Source organism: Callithrix jacchus, chromosome 4 (assembly GCF_049354715.1).
Source record: "Callithrix jacchus isolate 240 chromosome 4, calJac240_pri, whole genome shotgun sequence".
NCBI lineage: Eukaryota > Metazoa > Chordata > Mammalia > Primates > Cebidae > Callithrix > Callithrix jacchus.
Window position 1 is genome coordinate 116,932,336 of NC_133505.1, and position 26,447 is coordinate 116,958,782.

The 26,447-nt window shown below is 39.8% G+C and overlaps 1 protein-coding gene and 1 pseudogene across 8 annotated transcripts in view; one reads left to right on the forward strand and one right to left on the reverse strand.

Moving 5' to 3' along the window:
- The window catches only part of CDK19 (cyclin dependent kinase 19), a 211,267-nt gene that overhangs the window by 148,147 nt on the left and 36,673 nt on the right, over positions 1-26,447 (reverse strand). For 2 of the 8 annotated variants that reach the window (XM_054254330.2, XM_035296520.3), the window contains exon 2: positions 15,915-15,976. The exons of the other annotated variants lie outside the window; for them this stretch is intronic. The gene's annotated coding sequence lies outside the window, so the exon portion shown is untranslated. The remainder of the gene's footprint in view (positions 1-15,914; positions 15,977-26,447) is intronic. 8 annotated transcript variants of the gene reach the window in all.
- On the forward strand, positions 20,194-21,503 carry LOC108591277 (S-phase kinase-associated protein 2 pseudogene; annotated as a pseudogene).

A 26,447-nucleotide genomic window follows, 5' to 3' on the forward strand; every position in this document is an offset into this window, starting at 1 on the left:
TTGGTAAACACCATCCTACAACAGGCTGCAGAAACAGAAACCATTAAAATTCCCTGATAGTAGGCAAATCTAGATGTGGGATACTCTAAGCAAATTCGCTCAACTCCCCTCCCCTTAGAAAAGGGGAGGAGCCATAAAAAAAGGTAAAATGTGGGGATAACCTAGATTAAAAGAGACTCAAAGCATATAACAAGCAAATACTATGCATGAAATACTTGACTAAACTGTGATTCAAATAAAAATAGCTATAAAAGTTTACTTGTGAGACACCTGGGGAAATTTAAATATAAACCAGAATTTATGTAATATTATGATGGCATGCTTAATTTTATTATTTTATTAACTGTCAAATATAGGATAATGATATGGTAATGCAAACAAATGTTCTTATTCTTAGGAGATGCAGGTTCAAGTATTTGGAGGTGACATGTAATAAAAACTGCAAATTAATTTCAGATTGTTCAAATACACCAAAAAAACCATTCATACACACACACACACACACACACACACAGAGCGAGATAAAGCAATTATAGAAAGATAATAACAATTGAATCTAGGCATTCAAGGCAGCTGAATGTAGGTGTTCACTGTTCTAAAGTAAACTTACCTGTTTTTACAAAAATTTTCTTAATAAAAAAAAAACCTGAAGACAGAAATAACTAAAAAGCAGCAGTTAAAGAGTTCAACAGAAGGCCGAGTGTGGTGGCTCGAATCTGTAATCCTAGCACTTTAGGAGGCCAAGGTGGGAGAACTGCTTGAGGCCAGGAGTTTTGAGACCAGCTTGGGCAATGTGGCAAGACTCCATCTCTAAAAAAAATTTAAAAATTGGCTGACCACGGTGGTGCACACCTGTGGTCCCAGCTACTCAGGATGTTGAGGTGTAGACCATTTGAGTTCAAGAGGTTGAGGCTGCAGTGAGTCATGTTTGCACCACCACATTTCAACCTGAGCTACAAAACAAGACCTGTCCCCAGCTCCCCCCACAAAGAGGAGTTAAGGAGAAAAACAATAAGAAAGGGTGTACAGAAGCAAAGAAACAAGCATTAAAGGGTAGGTGGGCAAAAGCATCAAACATAGAAGCAAGGTCAAATAGCACAGAATGAAAAAGAGCTCATTGGATTTAACAGTTAATGACATTTGTGAGAGCATCACTAGTAGAGCAAGTACTTTGTTCAATATTCTCTCAAGGGACTTACCATATTTTATTATAATTACTTAGAATTGATTCATCTCCCTTATCCCATCCCCAAATAAGGAAAAAGATTATCTTGCTCATTTCTGTATATTCTCTAGGAGCTAAGTGCTTTGCAAACAGGAGGAACTAAACATATGTTACTGAAATAAACCTCTTCATTAGTCTTGGTCATTTAAAAAAATATTTTCATTGTAATAAGAAAATCTAGAATACTGTCTTTAAACTATATTCCAAAGATAAATATATATTTATATTCTGAAAATAAAATTAAAATGACAGCGATGATCAAACCTCAGTATTTTTATTGGAAAAATAATTGTATGTAGAAATTCACCATAAAGCAAGTACCTCCTTCTGGAGGGAAGGAGAAAAATATAAATACTCGGCCATTCTTCAATCCAGAACTGTCAGATCAGACAGAACTAGATCATCAGATCAGACAGTAGTGAATCAACAATCTGCTCCCTTAGGTGCATTTTTTTTTTTTTTGAGACAGGGTCTCAATCTGTTGCCTAGGCTGGAGTCCAGTGGTGTGATCTCAGCTCAATGTAACCTCCGCCTCCCAGGTTCAAGCAATTCTCCTGCCTCAGTCTCCCAAGTAGCTAGGATTACAGGCACTTGCCACCGTGCCTAGCTAATTTTTGTATTTTAGGTAGAGATGGGGTTTCACCATGTTAGTCAGGCTTGTCCCTTAGGTGCATTTTAAGATATTAGTCTTCATGAAATCATCTCAAATCATAAGTATCAATGAAAAATAAATACTAAAAAAAAAAAAAAAAATGATGGGCCAGGTGCAATGGCTTATGCCTGTAATCCCAGCACTTAGGGAGGTGCATGGCTTGACCCCAGGAGTTCAAGACCAGCCTGGTCAGTGTAGCAAAGTCTCTACAAAAACTTTTAAAATGTTTTTAAAATTAGCCAGGCATAGTGGCACATGCCTGTAGTCCCAGCTACTCAGAAGGCTGGAGCAGGAAGATCACTGGAGCCTAGGAGTTCAAAGTTGCAGTGAGCTAAGATCGTATCATTGCACTCTAGCCTGGGTGACAAAGCAAGACCCTATCTGAAAAAAAAAAAAGAAGAAGAAAGAAAGAAAATTATTAGTCAAGATATCAAAATCAACACTTTTAAAATTTAAATATATATGTTTTCACAATCCTACTGAAGGTGCTGCCAATTCCAGGCCACTGTGGAATCTTCTTTTGATAAAATGTAGTTTTTGCATGTTTTTTGTAGTTGAACTTTACTATTGTTACAATGAGTTTCTTTCCTAATATAAGTATCCTTGCTAGAACCCACACAATTTGAATCTTTATAATCTACAATCTCTGAAATATACTTGAAAAAAAAAATTCCTTTAGAAGACTTTAGTTGAAACTTTAATCAACATGGCATGTAAATTATAAGTCAAATTAAAATGTCATCTATCAACTATTAAAAATTATGTTGAATGAATTATGCTGCATTTTTTGTAACATTTTTAAAGGCAAATTATAAAACCATGTACTCTTTTCTGTAAGGAAATAAGTATATTATGTATGCGCTGAAATATTAACCATGGAAGCCTGGCACAGTGGTGCCTGCCTGTAGTCCTAGCTACTCCAGAGGCTGAGATGGAAAACTCGCTTGAGCCCAGGAGTTCAAGGCCAACCTGGGCATTATAGCAAAACCCCATCTAAAAAATAAATAAATAAAATATTAACACTAGAATTTTATTTCCTTCTTTGTGCTTATCCATACTTTCTGATTTTTCTATAATGAATATTAACTACTTGTATAATAATCATTTTCTTTTAAAAATTTCCATATAGACTGGGCACAGTGGCTCACGCCTGTAATCCCAGCACTTTGGGAGGCCAAGGCAGGTGGATCACAAGGTCAAGAGATCAAGACCATCCTGGTCAACATGGTGAAACCCTGTCTCTACTAAAAATACAAAAAATTAGCTGGGCATGGTAGCACGTGCCTGTAATCCCAGCTACTCAGGAGGCTGAGGCAGGAGAATTGCCTGAAACTTTAGGAGGAGGTGGAGGTGGAGGTTGCGGTGAGCCAGATCACACCATTGCACTCCAGCCTGGATAACAAGAGCGAAACTCCGTCTCAAAAAAAAAAAATTTCCTATAGACCAATGGAACAAAACAGAGGCACCGGAGGCAACACAACATACATACAACTATACAATCTTTGATAAACCTGACAAAAACAAGCAATGGGGCAAGGATTCCATGTTTAACAAATGGTGTCGGGAAAACTGGCTAGCCATGTGCAGAAAGCAGAAACTGGACCCCTTCCTGACACCTTACACTAAAATTAACTCCAGATGGATTAAAGACTTAAACATAAGACCTGGCACCATAAAAACCCTAGAAGGAAATCTAGGCAAAACTATCCAGGACATAGGAGTAGGCAAGGACTTCATGAACAAAACACCAAGAGCATTGGCAACAAAAGCCAAAATAGACAAATGGGACCTAATGAAACTCCACAGCTTCTGCACGGCAAAAGAAACAGTCACTAGAGTGGATCGGCAACCAACAGAATGGGAAAAAATTTTCGCAGTCTACCCATCTGACAAAGGGCTGATATCCAGAATTTACAAAGAACTCAAGCAGATTTACAGGAAAAAAACAAACAAGCCCATTCAAAAGTGGGCAAAGGATATGAACAGATACTTTACGAAAGAAGACATATATGAGGCCAACAATCATATGAAAAAATGCTCATCGTCACTGGTCATCAGAGAGATGCAAATCAAAACCACATTGAGATACCATCTCACGCCAGTTAGAATGGCGATCATCAAAAAATCTGGAGACAACAGATGCTGGAGAGGATGTGGAGAAAAAGGAACACTTTTACACTGTTGGTGGGAGTGTAAATTAGTTCAACCATTGTGGAAGACAGTGTGGCGATTCCTCAAGGCCTTAGAAATAGAAATTCCATTTGACCCAGCAATCCCATTACTGGGTATATATCCAAAAGACTATAAATCGTTCTACTATAAGGACACATGTACACGAATGTTCATTGCAGCACTGTTTACAATAGCAAAGACCTGGAATCAACCCAAATGCCCATTGATAATAGACTGGATTGGAAAAATGTGGCACATATACACCATGGAATATTATGCAGCAATCAGAAATGATGAGTTCGTGTCGTTTGTAGGGACATGGATGAATCTGGAAAACATCATCCTCAGCAAACTGACACAAGAACAGAAAATGAAACACCGCATATTCTCACTCATAGGTGGGTGATGAAAAATGAGAACACATGGACACAGGGAGGGGAGTACTAAACACTGGGGTCTATTGGGGGGAAAAGGGGAGGGCCAGTGGGAGGGGGAGGTGGGGAGGGATAGCCTGGGGAGAAATGCCAAATGTGGGTGAAGGGGAGAAGAAAAGCAAAGCACACTGCCATGTGTGTACCTACGCAACTGTCTTGCATGCTCTGCTCATGTACCCCAAAACCTATAATCCAGTAAAAAATTAAAAAAAAAAAAAAAATTTCCATATAAATTGGCCTCAATTTGTCTGTATGAAAGCTCAGGTTAATTTGACCTTGTCAAATGATCCGTTTCATAGAAATGTCAACCCAAGACCAAATTCTAGTCACTAAAAAGCTGAAAAACAAGAAGTTAGGAAAAGAAAGCAGCTGCCAAAGCAGAATAAATACCAACAATACTGAGCCAATCAACTGGGAACTTATGGAGGGGAACAGCGTTTTTCCATTTATCATTAAATCAACCTTAAAACAAAAATTCTATCCAATACAACATATTTACAATAAGATTTATAATGACAGCTATACTTATATAGTACTTACTATATGCCAGGGACGAATTAAAAGCCTCAACTAGGCCAGACACAGTGCATCACACCTGTAATCCCAGCACTTTGGGAGGCCGAGGCAAGCAGATCACTTGAGGCCAGGAATTCGAGACCAGCCTGACCAACACAGTGAAACCCTGTCTCTACTAAAAATACAAAAATTAGCCCGGCATGGTGGCACATGCCTATAGTCCCCAGCTACTTAGGAGGCTGAGGCGCAAAAATCGCTTGAACCCAAGAGGTGGAAGTTGCAGTGAGCTGAGATTGTGTCACCACATTCCAGCCTGGGCCGCAGAACAAGGCTCTGCCTCAAAAAAAAAAAAAAAGGCCTCAACTGTATTAACGATTTTAGGTTGGGCACTGTAATTCCAAAACTTTAAGAGGCTGAGGCTGGAGGATTACTTGAGCCCAAGAGTTCAAGACCAGCCTGGGCAACATAGTGTGACCCTGTCACTACAAAAAAAAAAACAAAAAGGAGTTGGGCATGGTGACACATGCCTGTAGTCCCAGTGACTCCGGAGGCTGAGGTGGGAGAACAGCTTGAACTGAGAGGTCAAGGCTACCGTGAGCTATGATCATACCACTGCACTCCAGCCTGGGCGACAGGGCCAGACCTTGTCTCAACACAAACAATACTCTTCTAATCCCTACAACATGCTCTGAAGCAGGTACTATTAACCATCCCCATTATACAGATGAGGACACTGAAAGCAGGTAGGTTAAGTAACTCATTCTATATCACAAAGCTCATTAAGTAGCAAATCCAGAATTCACACTTGAGTAGTCTGGCTACAGAGTCTGTGCTTTAATTGCTATAGTGATTATTTTCATTTCTCCATATTCCCCTTCTGAGAAGAGAGAATAGCATGTGTCAAGTCTCACTGGCAAGACAGCATGACATGTCTGAAGTTCAGTAAGGCTAGTTTCACATAGGGGAAAGCAAGTTAAAGCTGGAGAAGCAAGCAGGGCCAGATGAAGCAGAACAAGTAGGAACACAGGTAAGGATTTAAAGCAATCTGGGTTGGTGTTTTCGTTTGTTTGTTTTTTGATATGGGGGTCTCATTTTGTTGCTCAGGCTGGTCTCAAATGGCTTGGCTCAAGTCATCCTCCTGCTTTACCCTCCAGAGTAGCAGGAATTACAGGTACACGCCCAGCACACAATCTGTGTTTTTTGTAGTCCTGCAGGTGTGAAGATAGCACAGGGAACTAGTTAAGAGGACTTTGCAATAATTTAAGTGAGAGGTGGCTATAGTGTAAATTAGGATAGTAACAGAGGGAATAAAAAGAAGTGGACAGATCTTACAGATAATTAGGAAACAGTGTCAACAGAACATGTGGTGAAGAAACAAAGAACTGCAAGAACTTAATTCCCAGTGTATGGCTCGGGCAATGGGTGAGGCTGGTACCGTTCACTGAGTTAAGAACAGATTGGCCAAGTTTTAAATAAGTTCAAGTTGAGAAGACTGTGGTATTGTCTAAACAAAGATGTTCAAAAGGCGCCTAGACACATGTATAGCTTAGATGGGAGATGTGAGCTAGAGATAGAGATGTGAAAGTATAAAAAAGTGAAGTTGTGAGACTAGGAAAAAGGACAGAACCCTGAAAAACATCATTTAAGGAAAAGGATCCTACAATATTTACAACATATACTACATTATTTGGTGCTTACCACTGCTCAGTGGTTTACCAATTATTTTACTTTACTCATCTTTTTCCAACTAAACAATAAGTTCACTGAAAGCAATGATGCCTCCTATAAGCCTCTGTAACTCCACAGCTTTTCACATATTGTGTGTCTGTCAGGTATTTAACAAGGGATAAATAAAATACACTTGACAGTAGGAAAATCCTTTTCTTAGGATTTGTTTGATCTTCCTTTTTCCCTCCAGGCTTTTCCTCCCTCAATTACTGCTGTAGACTGTGCTAATCCAATGGAAAAAGATAGTTTGGGGACTGATAACTTTGGAGTTATGCAAAAAGCAAGTTAAGGAGAAATTATTTTGTTTAAGAGAAAAATGGAGAAGAAGGGCCCTTATTTAAAATAAAAAACAAAATTTGTTCTACTGTATTTGATGGCCACAGAAGAAATGTGTATACTGTCGATGAGAAAATATTCACTGTTCTTGGCCTTCCATCTTCCTCTCACTGACTGACCTCCCTGATTTCTCTATCCTCCTATTCTTCCTATCAGACAAGATTAAGCTTTCCAGAAATTTTGTTAACACCCTAGCCTGAGGTCAAAGCTCCCTTCCCTGCATTCACCGAGCACGGGTATGCACTATACAGTAGCCTTCATCGTATACCACTTTGTATGGTAACTTTTCCATAGTGTGTGATATAAGTATCTTGGGCTATGGACTTATATACCTATCCCACTAAGTCACATGGTGAATAGGTTACTTATACCCTCATATTATCAGTTTTTGCATCTGGAAATTAAGAATATTTCCCTTGTTCAACTGCTGTGAAGATAAATAAGATAAAGAAGAATGCGTAAAGCACATAGCACAGTGTCTGGCACCTGTTACAGGCTCATTAAATGCCAGTTCTTTCAACAAAACTGTAAACCTTTTAGGGACTATGGAAGAAATTCACACATAGACATTTCAATTAGAGTACTTAGGAAGACATACAGGAGTATGAGTTTTTGGCAAATACATATCAGTAAAAATGGAACACAGCACTTGAAATTAACATTTCTTAAATGAATAATACATTCCCAGAGAGGAGGTATCATTATCATGTGTATCTTTGCAGCCAATGTTATACACCTTGGTGCTAACAATCAAATATTTGATGAATTGATTAATTGATTAGATGACTGACTTCACTGGCTATCTGCCTTTTCAAGTAAGATAGAAGTTTACAGCAAGAGTCTAGAATTAGGTTTTACATTCAACAAATAGTTATGTGCATTGTACATACTGGGCACTACAAGGGTTGCAACAATACACTGAGGTATGGTCTTTGCCCTCCAGAAGTTCACAAAGGAGTAGAGAAACCAAAGAAAATAGAAAATATTATATTTTAAAACTGCCTGAATCCCATCATTTAAAATACTTTTATGACCATCCATTTAATCCCAGCTTTCTCATAAAAGTTAAGGCAAAGTGAAGAAATGGAGGGGAGGAGAATGGAGTCCTCCTATATCTGATATATGCAGTACTTTACATTTTTTATACTACCATATAGGATAATCTATTGAGAAATTGTAGAGAGAAACTAAATGGGTTCTCCATAAAACCAGGAACAAAGCAAAGATGACTGCTCTCACCACACTTTTCTTTTTTTTTTTTACACAAAGTTTCACTCTTGTTGCCTAGGCTGGAGTGCAACAGGGCCATCTTGGCTCACCACAACCTCCATCTCCTGGGTTTAAGCAATTCTCCTGCCTCAGCCTCCTGAGTCGCTGAAACTGCAGGCACACAGCACCATGCCCAGCTAATTTTGCATTTTCAGTAGAGACAGGGTTTCTCCCTGTTGGTCAGACCGGTCCTGAACTCCTGAACTCGGGTGATCTGCCCACCTTGGCCTCCCAAAGTGCTGGGATTACAGGCGTGAACCATCGTGCCCAGCCTGCTCTCACCACTCTTAATCAGCATAGTAGTGGAAGTCTTGGCTATTAGAAGACAAGAAAAAGAAATAAAAGGTATGCAGATTGTGAAGGAAGAAATAAAACTTTGTTCACAGATGACATGATTGTCTGTGAAGAAAATCCCAAAGAATCAACAAAGAAGACTCCTGGAACTAATAAACAATTATAGCAAGACTGCAGGGTACAAGAAATGACAAACACAATACCATTCACATTAGCAAGCCAAAAAAGAAATATTAGGCCTAAATCTAACAAAAGTATAAGATATACATGAGGAAAATGTAAACTACAGAACTCTGATAAAAGAAATCCAAAAATATCCAAATTTTAAGTGTAGAGTGTCATATATAACTCTAAGAAGGACTGTCAAGAGGTCTATTCTTTCTAACTTAATCTATAGATACAACACAATCCCAATCAAAATCCCAGCCAATTGTTTTGTGAACATCAACAAACTGATTCTGAAGCTCATGCAGAAAGACAAAAGACCCAGAATAACCAATGCAATATTGAAGAACAAAGTTGGAAGACTGATACTACCCAACTTCAAGACTTATTATAAAGCCACAGTAATCAAGACAGTGTGATATTGGTGACAGAAAAGACAAACAGATCAATGGAACAGAATAGAGAGCTCAGATACAGACTCACACAAATATACTCATGTGTTGACTGACAAAGGAACAAAGAAGAGCAATGGAGAAAGAAGTTGTTTCAACATACAGTGCCAGAACACCTGGACAAGCATATGCTAAAAAAATAATCTAGACAGAGCCCTTACATCTACACAAAAATTAACTCAAAATGGACGTTGACTTAAAATAAAATGGAAAACTTTCATTCTTTTTTTTTCAGAGATGGGGTCTCACCATGTTGGCGAGGATGGTCTTATCTCCTGACCTCATGATCCGCCCGCCTTGGCCTCCCAACGTGTTGCAATTACAGGCATAAGCCACTGCACCCAGACCAGAAAACTATAAAATTTTTATAAGAGGCTGGGCATGGTGGTTCACACCTGTCTGTCATCCCAGCACTTTGAGAAGCTGAGGTGAGCAGATCACCTGAAGTCAGGAGTTTGAGACCACCTTGGCCAACATGGGAAAACCTCATCTCTACTAAAAATATGAAAATTAGCTAGGTGTGGTGGTGGGCACCTGAAATCCCAACTACTCCGGAGGCTGAGGCAGGAGAATTGCTTGAACTCGGGAGTCAGAGGGTGCAGTGCACCAAGATCATGCCACTGTACTCCAGCATGAGCGACATCTCAAAAATAAATAAATAAATACTTAGAGGATAAATTTTTATTTATTTAGAGGATAACATAGAAGAAAACCTAGATGATCTTGGATTTACAATGCCTTCTAAATACAATCCTAAAACACAATTCATTGTTTTCTTAATTTGGGAGTGCAGTAACCAAGATACCCTTCAGTAGGTGAATGGATAAACTGGTACATCCAGAAATAGAACATCAGCACTAAAATGAAATGAGCTATCAACTCATGAAAAGACATGGAGGAATCTTAAATACTACTTAAATGCATATTACTAAATAAAAGAAGCCAACCTAAAAAAGCTATATACTCAACCAAAGGCCATTTTGGAAAAGGCAAAACTGTGGAAACAGAAAAAGATCAGTTGTTGTCAACAGCTTGCAGGGAGGGAACCAGGTATAAGAAGGTGCAGCAGAGGGGATGTTTAGGGTAGTGAGCTATTCTGTATGATATTGTGATGGTGAAATTCATATCATTATTTATCAAAACCCATAGAATGTACTTAATGTATAATAAGTAAACCCTAATGTAGGCTGGGCATGGTGGCTTAAGCCTGTAATCCCAGCACTTTGGGAGGCTGAGACAGGTGGATCACCTGAGATCACGAGTTTGAGACCAGCCTGACCAACATGATGAAACCCCATCTCTACTAAAAATACAAAAAAATTAGCCTGCCATGGTGGCATGTGCCTGTAGTCTCAGCTACTCAGAAGGCTGAGGTAGGAGAATTGCTTGAACCTGGGAGGCAAGGGTTGCAGTGAGCTGAGATGGTACCACTGCACTCCAGCATGGGTGACAGAGTGAGACTCTGTCTCAAAATTATGATAATAATACGAAAAACTGGGGAGGGGGAGGTATGGTATACAGGCACTCTACTTTCTACTCCAGGTTTTCTGTAAACCTCAAACTGCTCAAGAAAATAGTCAACTAATTTTTAAAATATTTTCATAACCATCAATTTAATCTCATCTTTCTCACAGAAACTGAGGTGGAGTTGGGAACTGGGTGAGGAATCTTCCTATGTCTTGGTATGAATAATCTATTGAGATTCTCAACTAGCAACAAAACACACCACAGTCAGATTAGCTAAACAAATACAAGAATGCATAATAAAACAGTGATGGAAATGGTCAACTAAGCCAGGAAAGGCGGCTTATTCCTATAATCCTAGCACTTTGGGAGGCCAAGGTGGGCGGATCACTTGAGGCTAGCAGTTCGAGACCAGCCTGACCAACATGGAGAAACCCTACCTCTACTAATAATACAAAAATCAGCCTGGCATGGTGGCACATGCCTATAATCCCAGCTACTCGGGAGGCTGAAGCACGAGAATCACTTGAACTCAAAAGGCAGAGGTTGTGAAGAGCAGAGATCGTGCCACTGCACTCCAGCCTGGGAAACAATAGCAAAACTCCATCTCAATAAAAAAGAAAGAAAATTGCCAACTACCCTGCAAATGTATAAAAAGGCTTTAAATTGCTTCCAATCTATTATTGGTAAAGAGAAAATATCCTCAAAATAGCCATTGAGAAAAGTAAAATAAAGGCAAAAGGGTTTGGGAAGTAAAATTGTAGCTTACCTCAAAAAACAGCCTGAAATTCACCTATCTCTTCCAGTTAAAAAAAAAAAATTGCTTCTCTGAATAGGAGGAAATGGAGGAATAGTGAAACTTGGTTCATTGTAAAATGGTGTGCTCCTGTGTTGGGCACAGAGCAGAGATTTCATAAATACTTACTAACCAACTCCACATAAAGTGTAGAATCCTAAATATAAGATATAATATGCAGCCACTTTGTATTAGTCCATTTTCATGCTGCTAATAAAAGACATACCCAAGACTGGGAAGAAAAAGAGGTTTAATAGGACTTACAGTTCCACATGGCTGGGAGGCCTCAGAATCATGGCACAAAGCAAAAGGCACTTCTTACATGGTGGAAGCAAAAGAAAATGAGAAGGATGCTAAAGCGGAAGCCCCTGATAAAACCATCAGATCTCATGAGACTTATTCACTACAAGAACAGTATGGGGGAAACTGCCTCCATGATTCAAATTATCCACTGGCTCCATCCCGCAACACATGGGAATTATGGGAGTACAATTCAAGATGAGATTTGGGTGGAGACACAGAGCTAAACCATATCAATTCACCCAGACCCTCCAGATCTCATGTCCTCACATTTCAAAACCAATCATGCCTTCCTAACAGTCCCCCAAAGTCTTAACTCATTTCAACATTAACACCAAAGTCCACAGTCCAAAGTCTCATCCAAGACAAAGCAACTCCCTTCTGCCTATGAGCCTGTAAAATTAAAAACAAGCAAATTACTTCCTAGATACAATGAGGGTACAGGTATTGGATAAATATTAGCTATTCCAAAAGGGAGAAATTGGCCAAAACAAAAGGGTTACAGGGCCCATGCAAGTCCAAAATCCAGTGAAGCAGTCAAAATTTAAGCTCCAAAATGATCTTTGACTCGAGATCTTACATCCAGGTCACCCTGATGTGAGAAGTGGGTTCCCATGGTCTTGGTCAACTCCCACCCTGTGGCTTTGCAGGGTATAGCTGCCCTGCTGGCTGCTTTCACGGGCTGGCATTGAGTGTCAGTGGCTTTTCCAGGAGTATGGTGCAAGCTGTCAGTGGATCTACCATTCTAGGGTCTGGAGGTCAGTGGCCCTCTTTTCACAGCTCCACTAGATGGTGCCCCAGTAGGGACACTGTGTGGGGGCTCCAAACCCACATTTCCCTTTCACACTGCCCTAGTAGAGGTTTTCCATGAGAGCATCATCCCTGCAGTAAACTTTTGCCTGGGCATCCAGGCATTTTCAGACATCTGAAATCTAGGCAGAGGTTCCCAAACCTCAATTCTTGACTTCTGTGTACCCACAGGCTCAACATCACATGGAACCTGCCAAAGGTTGGGGCTTCCACCCTTTGAAGCAACAGACAGAGCTCTACCTTGGCCCATTTTAGTCACAGCTGGAGTGGCTGGGATGCAGGGCACCAAGTCCCTAGACTTCACACAGCACAGGGACCCTTGGCCCAGCCCATGAAACCATTTTCTCCTAGGCCTCTAGGCCTGTGATGGGAGAGGCTGCCTTGAAGACCTCTGACATGCCCTGAAGGCATTTTCCCCATTGTCTGGGGCATTAATATTCCACTCCTTGTTACTTACGCAAATTTCTACAGCTGGCTCCCATTTTCTGGGTTTTTCTTTTCTATAATATTGCCAGGCTGTAAATTTTCCAACCTTCATGCTATGCTTCCCTTATAAAACTAACGCCTTTAACAACATCCAAGTCACCTCCTGAATGATTTGCTGCTTAGAAATTTCTTTCACCAAATAACCTAAATCATCTTTCTCAAGTTCAAAGTTCCACAAATCTTTAGAACAGGGGCAAAATGCTGCCAGTCTCTTTGCTAAAACATAACAAGAGTCACCTTTGCTCCAGTTCCCAACAAGTTCCTCATCTCCATCTGAGAGTACCTCAGACTGGACCTTATTGTCCATATCACTATCAGCATTTTGGGCAAAGCCATTCAACAAGTCTCTAGGAAGTTCCAAACTTTCCCACATTTTCCTGTCTTCTTCTGAGCCCTTCAAACTGTTCCAACCTCTGCCTATAATCGAGTTCCAAAGTCGCTTCCACATTTTCAGGTATCTCTTAAGCAGCGTCCCACTCTATTCGTACCAATTTGCTGCATTAGTCCATTTTCACACTGCTGATAAAGACACACCTGAGACTGGGGGGAAAAAAGAGGTTTAATTGGACTTACAGTTCCACATGGCTGGGGAGGCCTCAGAATCATGACGGGGAGGTGAAAGGCACTTCTTACATGTCAATGGCAAGAGAAAATGAGAAGGATGCAAAAGCGGAAACCCCTGATAAAACCATCAGATCTCATGAAATTTACTTACAACCACAAGAATAGTGCGGGGGAAACTGCCCCCATGATTCAAATTATCTCCCACTGAGTCCCTCCCATAACATGTGAGAATTACGGGAGTACAATTCAAGACAAGATATAGGTGTGGACACAGATCCAAACCATATCACACTTACTTGATATCTAAACAACTATAATTTCCAGAAGCCCATAAAAAAACCATTCCTCTAGTTCCCATTCAGAATCTATCTAAAACCTAGCCACATTACTAACTTTACGTCTAAAAGTACATTGTTAGCTCCTATAGATCTCTTTCTTTAAAAAAAAAACTTCTATTCAAGTATCATGTGAAGAAAGCTCATAAATGGTTACATTAACAGAAAGTAACATCTATAATATCTGGCATGTAAATAGCAAAATGTTTCCTTTTTTTTTTTTTAAGGAGCATTACCCAGGTAAAGTACATATGTCAGAATTTCTGATCTCTAGTCACATCATAGAAAGTGATTTCACCAGATACAGTGGCTCATACCTGTAATCCCAACATTTCAGGAGGCTGAGGCAGGAGGGTTGTTTAAGGCCACAAGTTCCAGACCAGCCTGGGCAATAAAGCAAGACCTTGTCTGAACAAATAACTTAAAAATTAGTCAAGTGTGGTGCTGTGAGCATGTGGTCCCAGCTACTTGGGAAGCTGAAGTGGGAGGATTGCTTGGGCCTAGGAGGTCAAAGCCACAATGAGTCGTGATGGCACCACTGCACTCAAAAATGGGCAACAGAGTGAGTCACTGTCCCCAACAACAAAAAAAAAAGATTCATGCTGGGTGCAGTGGCGCGTGCTTGTAGTCCCAGCTACTCAGGAGGCTGAGGCTGGAGGACAGCTTGAGCCCAGGAATTCTGGGCTGTAGCGTACTATACCAATCGGGTGTCCGCACTAAGTTTGGCATCAATATGGTGACCTCCTGGGAACGGGGAACCACCAGGTTGCCTAAGGAGGGATAAACAGGCCCAGGTCAGAAACCGAGTAGGTCAAAATTCCTATGCTAATCAGTAGTGGGATTGCACCTGTGAATAGCCACTGCACTCCAGCTTGGACAACATAGGGAGACCCCATCTCTTTTAAAAAAAAAAAAAAAAAAAAAAAAAGACTCATTAAGAAGGTCTCCATAGCAGGGTGTAGTGGCTGATACCTATAATCCTAGCCCTTTGGGAGGCTAAGGTAGGCAGATCTCTTGAGCCCAGGGGCTCAAGACCAGCCTGAGCAACATGAGGAAACCCTGTCCCTTAAAAAAAAAAAAAAAAAAAGGTCTCTATAAAAACATATTTTACAAGTGTGTGGGATGTATTTGTTTCTTTACTGAAACAACAACTAACTGCAGGCAGATAATGAGATCATGAGATCGAGACCATCCTGGCCAATATGGTGAAACCCTGTCTCTACTAAAAATATAAAAATTAGCTTGGCATGGTGGCATGTGCCTGTAGTCCCAGCTACTTGAGAGGCTGAGGAAGGAGAATCACTTGAACCCGGGAGGCAGAGGTTGCAGTGAACTGAGATTGTGCTGCTGCACTCCAACCTAGCATCAGAGCAAGACCCCATCTCAAAAAAAAAAAAAATGAAAGAAAAGTAAGTTCTCAAGAAACAGGAAACTAGCATATTGCGAGCTAACGTTTCTGGCACATGGAACCTATAGTAACTATCTCCCAGTCATGAGTCATGGATTAGGCTGCCCCTCTACTGTTAAGCAATTTTTCAGTAAAAGGAGCAGCATATGAATAATCATTTGGACAAGTTCCCAAGAAGAAATCCGAGTGAAGCTAAGTCTGAGAAAATTATACAGTATACATTATACTAATGCTCTGTTTCTTACTCCACTCCTACTATTTCTTACTGGCAACGAAAGTGAAATTTAGAGTCTTTAGTTCTATCTAAATTTTACTATTTTTAATGAATTTTAGTAATACTGAATAAAATTGTACAGGTATTATCTTGGTTTTAAATTTTATGAAAGTGAATCATTTAATGCATCATTATAAGTTACTTAGTGATTATACTTGCAAAAAGCTCTCACCTGTCACATGCCCACCCCAGCACACACACACAATGACACCAGAAGGCAATACTCTGCTTTACCTTCTGCTGAAAAGTCTGCTACCTCCAACGCTTGAGGTCCATACACGAAGCCCTCCTGGAATCTATGAACACAGCAGAGGCAAAAGGCAGAGAAGTTTATGTAGATTTAAAGTTACACTGCCCAAAACATAAAATGCCAAATGCCTATCACAAGTCTACATATCTGCCAAGAAAATCAGATTTTAGATTTGACAATGAGCAAATCAAAAATCTATATATAACAGTCATAGTTCATTATATATAATGCAGCTTATTGTATGAAAAAAACAAAAGTTGAGCCTAAACTAATTATATTCTTTTTTTTTGAGACGGAATCTCATTTTGTCACCCAGGCTGGCGTGCAGTGGGTTCAAGTGATTCTCCTGCCTCAGCTTCCCAAGAAGCTGGGATTACAGATGCACACCACCATGCCCAGCTAATTTTTGTATTTTTAGTAGAGATGGGATTTCACCATGTTGGTCAGGATGGTCTCGATCTCTTGACCTCGTGATCCACCCACCTCAATCTCCCAAAGTGCTGTGATTACAGGCGTGAGCCACTGCACCCGGAACTAATTATATTCTTATCAAAATAAGCAATTTACACTACTGAAAAACTAATATAGCAATAAAGTATGAATTTATATACACTGAATGTAACAATTCAACTTTCTAAATTGTGTGAGAGCCAATACATATGCAGTAGTCCCCCCTTATTCATGGGGGATATGTTCCAAGACCCCCAGTAGCTGCCTGAAACCTGGGATAGTACCAGACACCCGATATAAACTTTTTTTTTTATCTAATAACTAAGTGACAGGTAGTGTCTACAGCATGAATACGTTGGACAAAAGGATGATTCATGTCCTCAGAGGGACAGAGCAGGACAGTGCTCGACAGCACAAGATTTCATCATGCTACTCAAAATGGGTATAATTTAAAACATGAATTCTTTATTTCTGGAATTTTCCATTTAATATTTTCAGACCGCAAGTCAGTAACTAAAACAGCAGAAAGCAAAACTGCAGATAAGGGAACTACTGTATAAAGAATATAAAACAAATTAAAGGCTAGGCACAGTGGGTCACACCTGTAATCCCAGCACTGTGGGAAGCCAAGGCCAGCAACTGCTTGTGCTGAAGAACTCAAGACCAGTGTGGACAACAGGGTGAAACCCCGTCTCTACTAAAAATACAAAAACTAACTGGACGTGGCAGTGCACACCTGTAGTCCCAGCTACTTGGGAGGCTGAGGTGGGAGGATCACCTGAGCCCAGAAGGTTAAGGCTGCAGTGAGTCCTGATCATACCACTACACTCCAGCCTCAGTGACAGAGCAAGACCCTGTCTCAAAAGAAATTTGGTAGAAAAATTTACTTCACAAAATGGAGTCTGGCAGGCCCTGCAGCTCAAGGTACATTTTCTTCTTAGAACCAGAAATTGTTGGGAATATAAGAGAAAAACAATTAAAAACAGACCTAGAAGAGGACAAGGTGAAAGAAGAAAGAGGAAAGTAGGACTGTAAAGCTATTCTAGTAGCAAGATTTCATTTAATTCTGACAGCAATACTGAAATAAGGAAGGTACTACATATGCTAGGCAGGATGGGAGAAATCTACCTCGTTCTAGTATTATAAAATAAAAATAATCATGAAATATGAAAGACTTTTCAGAAAACATTCATGTAAAAAAATTAGAATTTAATCAAGTAAAATATTTAGATCTCAGATTTTATTTCACTCTTTTCTGGTGATAGGGATAAAAGACTATAAAATACAGCTGATGTATAAGAAAAATGAATGAGATAAATTTTATCAGCTGTTACATTTAAAAGAGAAAAGCATGTTATCTTTATGGAATATTTAGAAATCTTTAAAAATATCACCAAATAATTAGGAAAGAGGGAACAAAGTATTGTCTTAAAACCTGATGACATGTCAAGGAAAAAATAATATTTTAAAACACTGGCCCCGAAGCCAGGTGACTTGAGTTCAAATCCAAGGTAGTTCACTTAATTTCTTTGTGACATCAGGCACTTAATCTCTCAGTATAACCAGAGTTGTTCAAGGAGGACACCTTCACCATCTCTTAGATTTATACTGAATATCAGCGAAACGAGGTTTTTAAAAATGTTATAAATCACAGAATGCTATTTTATGCAAAAATTTAAGCCAGTGCATTCTATTTAAATTAGTGACTAAGCAAAAATTGTTAACTAAGAACCAAAGAAAATAGCCAGGCAGTGGGTCAACGCCTGTAATCCCATCACTTTGGGAGGCCGAGGTGGGTGGATCATCTGAGGTCAGGAGTTCAAGATCAGCCTGGCCAACATGGCAAAAAACCCCATCTCTACTAAAAATGCAAAAATCAGTTGGGTGCAGTGGCAGGCACCTGTAATCCCTGCTCAGGAGGCTGAGACAGGAGAATCGCTTGAACCCAGGAGGTGGAGGTTACAGTGAGCTGAGGTCATGCCGCTGCACTCCAACCTGGGCAACAAGAGTGAAACTCCATCTTAAAAAAAAAAAGAAAGAAAATATTCTTTGCCCAGCCAAAGGAGAATCTGGGGAGCTGGGTAAGGAAGCCCCAAGAAGCAAAGCGAAAGTTTGAGCTGGCCAAAAGAGCCTAGAATAGCTAAATGGCAGCCAGAAGAACACAGTCCCCAAGAGATGATTATATCAAATTACTAATTTACCAATATGCCCAACCCCAGCTGTATCTTCTCTTAATTCCCAAAACAGCCTTCTAGACTGCACCCTCCTCTACAGTAGTGCTTGTGACATTCTACATTAAGTGCATTTGATATACTATGTTAAAACACAGAAACTAATTGCATATTACATGTAATCTTAAAAACCAGAGATAAAAATTCCTATCAAATGAAACAATAATAGCAGCTAAGGCTTATATAGAATGTTTGATGTGCCAGCTACAGTTCTAAGAGTTCTACAAGCACTAACTCATTGGGTCTTCACAACTCTGACATAGGTATTATTATTATACTTTAAAGATGAAGAAATGAGGTACAGAGAATTTAAGAAACTTGCCCAAAAGCAAGCAGCTAGAAGTGGCAAAAACCCAGACCACTTCTAGAAACATGTTCTTAATCACCACATCATTCAGCCTATGAAATTAAAATCATAAAAACCAGGCATCTATCTCTATGTAAGAAGCCAAACAATTAGACATGTTCTTAAGTATTCAACCATGCTATATATTCCTCAGCATATGCAACATTTTCTCAGAAAATTCAAATTAAAATGATGGCATATAAAATAGGTAACCAAGTGAGAAATGTTTGATATGAAACTAAAAGAAAAATTAAAACTTTTCAAAAGAAAAGTCCTTAACATTTTAAATCAATATATCCAAATAATAAATAATGTTGGTATAAGAGTAGCAAGACTGAGTATTCCTGTTTTTCAAGCTTGCTGCCATTTGATTATATAACTCAAACATTTTGTAAACTTTAAAATCTCAATACAATAAGATACCACCTCATACCTTATGATGGATACTATCAAAAAACTAAAATCAAAGAAAAAGAAAATAACAAGTGTTGGTGAGGATGTGGAAAAGCTGGAACCCTTGGGTACTGCTGGCGGGAGTGTAAAATGGTGCAGTTGCTATGGAAAATAGTATGGTGATTCCTGAAAAAATTAAACACAGAATTACCATATGATCCAGCAGTTCCACTTCTAGGTACAGAGTCAAAAGAGCTAAAAGCAGGGACTCAAGGAGATATTTCTATACCCATGTTTGTAGCACCATTATTCACAGTAGCCAAAATATGGAAGCGATCCAAGCTTCCCTTAACAGATGAGTGGATAAACAATTGGTAGCATATACACAGAATAGAATATTAGCCCTAAAAGGGGGAAATTCTGACACATGCTACAAGCTTTAAGGCATTATGCTAGGTGAAATTACCCCTCACAAAAGGACAAACACTATAGATCCCATGTATATGAGGTGCCTACAGTAGTCAAATTCACAGAGACAGAAAGCAAAATGGTGGTTGCCATGGGCTGGGGGAAGGGAAGAATGGGGATTTACTCTTTAATAGGTAGAGTTTCAGATTTGTAAGATGAAAGAGGTCTGTGGATGGATGGTGGTGATGGGAGCACAACAATACAAATGTACTCAATGCCACTGAACGGTATACCCAAAAATGATGGTAAATTTCAGCACTGCTGGGATGGAACGTGGCTAGACTTAGCGGGTCTAGCTGCTCAGGGCCTGAGCAGCACGCTCGGAGCCGTCGCGCGCCAAAGCGGGAATCCGGGAAGCGGGCAACTCTGCAATTAATGCACGTATTTTAAACTCCTGAACCTGCGGACGCTGTGCACAGGAAGCACCTCCAGGAGATTCCAGTCCTGAGTAGCAACGTTGCCACTAGCTTCACGTGGGGATGGGATTCCAGCAAGACTTCTGAACTGCTCTCAGGCATGGGGGTCTCCGCCCCGGAGAAAGAGGAGCCCGACAGTGAGAATATCCCCCAGGAACTGCTCTCAAACCTGGGCCTCCAGCAGAGCCCCCCAAGGAAACGGCTGAAGAGCAAAGGGAGTGACAAAGACTTTGTGGTTATCCCCAGGCCTAAGCTAAATCGAGAGAACTTTCCAGGTGTTTCATGGGATTCCCTTCCGGATGAGCTGCTTTTGGGGATCTTTTCCTGTCTGTGCCTCCCTGAGCTGCTAAAGGTCTCTGGTGTTTTTAAGAGGTGGTTTCGCCTAGCGTTTGACGAGTCTCTATGGCAAACCTTAGACCTCACAGGTAAAAGTCTGCACCTGGATGTGACTGGTCCGTTGCTGTCTCAAGGGGTGACTGCCTTCCGCTGCCCACGATCATTTACAGACCAACCATTAGCTGAACATTTCAGCCCTTTTCGTGTGCAGCACATGGGCCTGTCAAACTCAGTTACTGAAGTGTCCACCCTCCAGGGCATTCTGTCTCAGTGTTCCAAGTTGCAGAATCTAAGCCTGGAAGGTCTGCGGCTGTCAGAGCCCATTGTCAATAATCTCGTACAAAACTCGAATTTAGTTCGACTTAACCTTTGTAGGTGTTCTGGATTCTCTTAATTTGCCCTGCAGACTTTGCTAAGTGGCTGTTCCAGACTGGATGAGCTGAACCTTTCCTGGTACTTTGATTTCACTGAGAAGCATGTGTAGTTGGCTGTTGCGCACGTGTCAGAGACCATCACCCCGCTGAATCTTAGCGGCTACAGAAAGAATCTCCAGAAATCACATCTTTCTACTTTAGTTAGAAGATGCTCCAATCTTGTCCACCTAGACTTAAGTGATAGTATCATGCTAAAGTATGACTGCTTCCCGGAATTTTTCCAGCTCAACTAACTCCAACAACACCTGTCTCTCAGTCGGTGCTATGATATAATACCTGAAACTTTACTTGAACTCGGAGAAATTCCCACACTAAAAAACACTACAAGTTTTTGGAATTGTGCCAGATGGTACCCTTCAACTGTTAAAGAAGGCCCTTCCTCATCTACAGATTAATTGCTCCCATTTCACCACCATTGCCAGGCCAACTATTGACAACCAAAAGAACCAGGAGGGGCATCAAATGCCGACTGACCCAGCAAAAGCCCAGTTGTCTGTGAAGCAGTTACTGCAGGATGGTGTCTCTTCTTTAGAACAGGGAAAGTAGGCAGGAAGCCCAATTGATGGAGTACTTAGCTAGTTTTATTCTTGGTTTTCCCTTTGCCTTCATTCTGCAAGTATATTAGGGAACCATTTGAGAGGGAAAACTATGAAATCTTGCTTTTTGAAATGATTCTATCACTGCTTTGCTCTTAAGAGCCAAAGTTGTAGGCCTTTCGAAATTTTGGGAGAGTGAGCCTATAATTTCAAGATACCTTAAAGAGCAAAATTTGAGCCAACTTTTTCAAGTGCCCTTCTTATTAAGTCCATTAAGAGTCAAGCTCAAAAATTACCACCAGCAAACAATCTTCATAGCTTATATAACTTTTATCTATTTAATTTTATAGTATTGCTTTATAAGACAGCTTAGAATAATAATAACTTATTTGTATTATAAGCTGAACAAAAAGAGAATCATAGGATAGTAGCATATGAGGCCATCTTTTCTGGTAATGAGGAAGATAAAAATGCATTTTAATTTTGCCTTTAGATTTGCAACTAGGTTAATAGAAATTAGTAGCCACACGTAATTCACCTTAAAACTTACAAAAGACCAAACATTACAAAAACCAGAGGTATAGAATTGGTATTGAAGGCCCAGGAGACAGCTTTCTACGACAGGTTAATTTGAAGTATCTCGTAATGTTCATTAAGTTACTCTGTTTCCAGAATTCTAAATTAGATGAGAAATATAATTGTTTTCTAACTTGATAATCAAATTATGTGAAGATGGGTCCTTAAGATTTTTAAATGACTTGCTTTGTAAAGGTGCTATTAATCTAGTCTCTATTCCTGAACATTTGGATGGAAGAATTCTGAACTTGCCTGTTGTTTTCCTTCAGCGCTGAAGTTTTTAAGGTTAGTTTTATATTCTAAAATCAAGTATTTTAAATTGTCATTTTTTTAAATGATCTTTCACCAATAATTGTTTGAAACTATTTATAAGGGTATTGGACCTAAAGTCCGAGGAACTGCACTCCCTTCAATCAGAAATATACAATGGAAGTAGGTATATGTTTCATGCAGTTTCAGTAGGATGCACTACTTATACCTACACAAGAGTTAAAATTCAGATGTGGGATCTTTTGATACCATCAAGTGATTTTATTTTTAAACTGGTACATAGGAACAAAAAGATTAAATTCTACTTCTTAAAAATCACAAAAAACTAGTTTAAATTGACTTCTTCATATGTTCAAAATGTAATGCCAAGAAAAGCCAAAACCCATCATTTGTATTATTTTTTTAATCAAAAATTGTTAACGTTAGAAACATAGTATGAAGTACCTCTAACTGCTTAGACCTAAGGAAGATTTTAAAGTTGGGTTACACAGGAAATGATTATGCTTAAATTTCTTATTAAACAGTGCTAAATACTACTTGAAATTATTGTTTACAGATTAGTGACAAGAGCTGGGATTAGGATTCAGTTGGACTCTGACATCCAGATGCCCTCAAACATACAGAACTTCCAAACTCAAGTCCAGCCATAAGCTACTTTGCCAACATGTCAGAGTAATCTGTATTTTTGTATGTGATTTCTACTTTTATAGACTTGGTTTGAAATAAAACACATTTTAATAAAAATGAGTACTTAAAAAAAGATGGTAAATTTCGTATGTGTATTTTATCACAATTTTTTTAAAGTAACATGTGCTAAGTACAGAAAATCTAAAAAGGGAATTGCAAAAAAGAAAAATAAAATTATTTCATCTCCCAGAAAACCACTGTAAACCCATTTAATGTATACCGTCATATAGTTTTTGGGAGGCCAAGGAGGTGGATCATGAGATCAAGAGTTCAAGACCAGTCTGGCCAAGATGATGAAACCCTGTCTCTACTAAAAATATAAAAATTAGCCAGGCATGGAGATGAGCACCTGTAATCCCAGCTATTGGGGAAGCTGAGACAGGGAACTGCTTGAACCCGGGAGGCTGAGGTTGCAGTGAGCTGAGATCACGCCACTGTACTCCAGCCGAGGCAATAGAGCTAGACTCCGTCTCAAAAAAAATAAAAGAAATTCCTATCAATGTCTTTCTTACAAACGTTAATCCTCTTTAGTACTGAAATATTTAATTTTCCTAAAAGCTTAATTGGAAACCGTTTAATTCAAAGGTAAAAACAAAGTATAATTTTTGCCCCTCTAAAATAGTTATCAAAATAACCACTTTATTCTTGTAAGTTTCCCAGGAGAATAGCTTTTACTCACAGTTACCACAGTGTTTCAATTCTTATATTCATTAACCAAATCGGTCTTGTGTAGGCAATCACATGTATTACTACTTGGGTAAATAGTACTAAATTGTTTTCCCTACCTCCGCTATCCATCCTCTTTGTGGTAAACACTACTGTCTGCCTAGTATACACCCATTCTCCCTTTCTTCCTTAGGAACAGACCATGGTTTTATTCTGGGTGGCATGTATCCAGGTAAAAGTGTACATTTCCCAGCCTTCCTCACTGCTAGGACTGGTCAATAAACTAGAAGTGGAAGTCATTGGATGGGACACTTCCAAGATAGCTACTTAAAGGGAACTTAGCTAGAAATGTGTCTGTAGCTCGGATACAGTGGATGGCACTCCAGCAGTCATTCTGGACAATAAGAGTAATGGAAACTGTGCCAAGGGACAGTGAACCAGACAGAAGGAACTCAGGTCTGTGATGATCCTAGAGTCATCATGCCAAAACTGGACATCAGTGTGAGAAATATACCTCGATGTTGTTGAGACCAACTGTTTTGTATTGTAGGTGAACCTAAATCTAACTAATATACCCACCTTTACACAGGTGTAACAGTGACCTTTCTAAAATGCAAATCAGAATTGTCAAAATCCTTATCTTGGCACACAGGACCTTTCATGATTTCTTTGACCTCTGCTTATAACTGCAGCCTTACCTCCAGTCATAAAGAATCAATTATAGGCTTCTAATACCACCATGCCTTTGCACAGGTGTATATACACTTTTCTTGAAATGAATGCCCTTCCCCAGTCTTTCTCCATGTATCTTTAAAGTCTCAGCTCCTCCAAAGAGGAGCTCACCCTATACACAGGCATGAACAACATACTCATGCACCAAATATGAATGCAAAACGTTCCTTTGTGTTTACCTTTCCTATGCAGCTATAATGTAATGTGGGGGTGTTTTGGTCTACCTTTGTCATCAAAGGGAAAGGCCTTGAGGATAGGAAACCATTTGTAATTCTTTGGCTTTCCATAGCCCTTAGTACAAGGTCTAGACTAGAGCATAAAGAACTCAACAAATGTTAGATGAATAAATGAAGTTCAGAGAAGTATTCATTCTTAAGTACTTCAGAAACCTCGGCTAGGCACACTGCCTCATGCCTGTAATCCCAGCACTTTGGAAGGCAGAGGCAAGAGGATCACTTGAACTCAGGAGTTCACTCTGAGCCTGGGCAACAGAGTGAGACCCGCATCTCTACAATAAATAAATAAATTTTTTAAACCTCACATTCTCAAGCACTTAAAAAGGGGGCCAGGCACTGTGTTTTCATGCCTATAATCCCAGCACTCTGGGAGGCCGAGGTAGGCAAATTACTTGAGGTCAGAAGTTTGAGACCAGCCTGGCCAACATGGTGAAACCCTGTCTCTACAAAAATAAAGCTGGGTGGTGGCTCATGCCTGTAATTCCAGCACTTTGGGAGGCTGAGGCAGGCAGATCACCTGAGGTCAGGGATTCAAAACCAGCCTGGCCAACATGGCAAAACCCCGTTTCTACTAAAAATACAAAAATTAGCTGGGTGTGGTGGCACACATCTGAAATCCCAGCTATTCAGGAAGCTGAGACAAGAGAATCACTTGAACCCAGGAGGCAGAGGCTGCAGTGAGCCAAGATTGCACCACTGCACTCCAGCCTGAAAAAAAAATCAGCTGGGTGTGGTGGCATGCACCTGTAATCCTAGCTGCTCAGGAGGCTGAGGCAAGAATCACTTGAACCCAGGAGGTGGAGGTTGCAGTGAGCTGAGATTGGGTAAATAGTACTAAATTGTTTTCCCTACCTCCGCTATCCATCCTCTTTGTGGTAAACACTACTGTCTGCCTAGTATACACCCATTCTCCCTTTCTTCCTTAGGAACAGACCATGGTTTTATTCTGGGTGGCATGTATCCAGGTAAAAGTGTACATTTCCCAGCCTTCCTCACTGCTAGGACTGATCGCACCACTGCATTCCAGCCTGGGCAACAGAGCGAAACTCCATCTCAAAAAAAAAAAACACTGTTGCCTTCATTTCAAATCACAACACACAAAAAATCTCCTATCAAGGTATATATCAGAAGACACCAGAATTTATCTTAAGACAGTTGGTAATACTTAAATTTCCTTAACTATAAAATACCATTTTTCTTCCAAAATAAACCTAGCTTCCTGAGTGGATAAACAAACCTATTTTTTTCAGTATACTTGTTCAGGTGTTCAAGAGAAGGCAATGAAGAACACTTTACCTCATTTCAAGATACCTCTACAACAAATATTTACTGGGATCAATTATGTGCCAAGCATTGTACTACACAATTAAAATACTGAATGATGAGCTATTTGAAAGAAGAAACTTCCAGGGCACTATGAGTGCTCAGGAGGAGTATCGTGCGCATCTCTCATCTCTGGAAGATTTCTTATCATCCTATCTTCCAGAGATGAGAAAGCACAGAGGAGGTGGCATTTAGATATATACTTTTAAATTTTTTTACAGGAAAAATGAAACTTGCAGGAAAGAGATTTTAACTTTCTTTCTTATAATCTCAAGTTTGTTCTTAAGACAGAATAAGCCATTGTCTTTCAGTGTCCACTACATAGCACTATGTAGTTCTTTATGTACATTATCTTGACGAACCATTCAAAAAGTTGTAAGGAAAGAAAATGTGTGCAATATTAGTGTATTAGTCCAT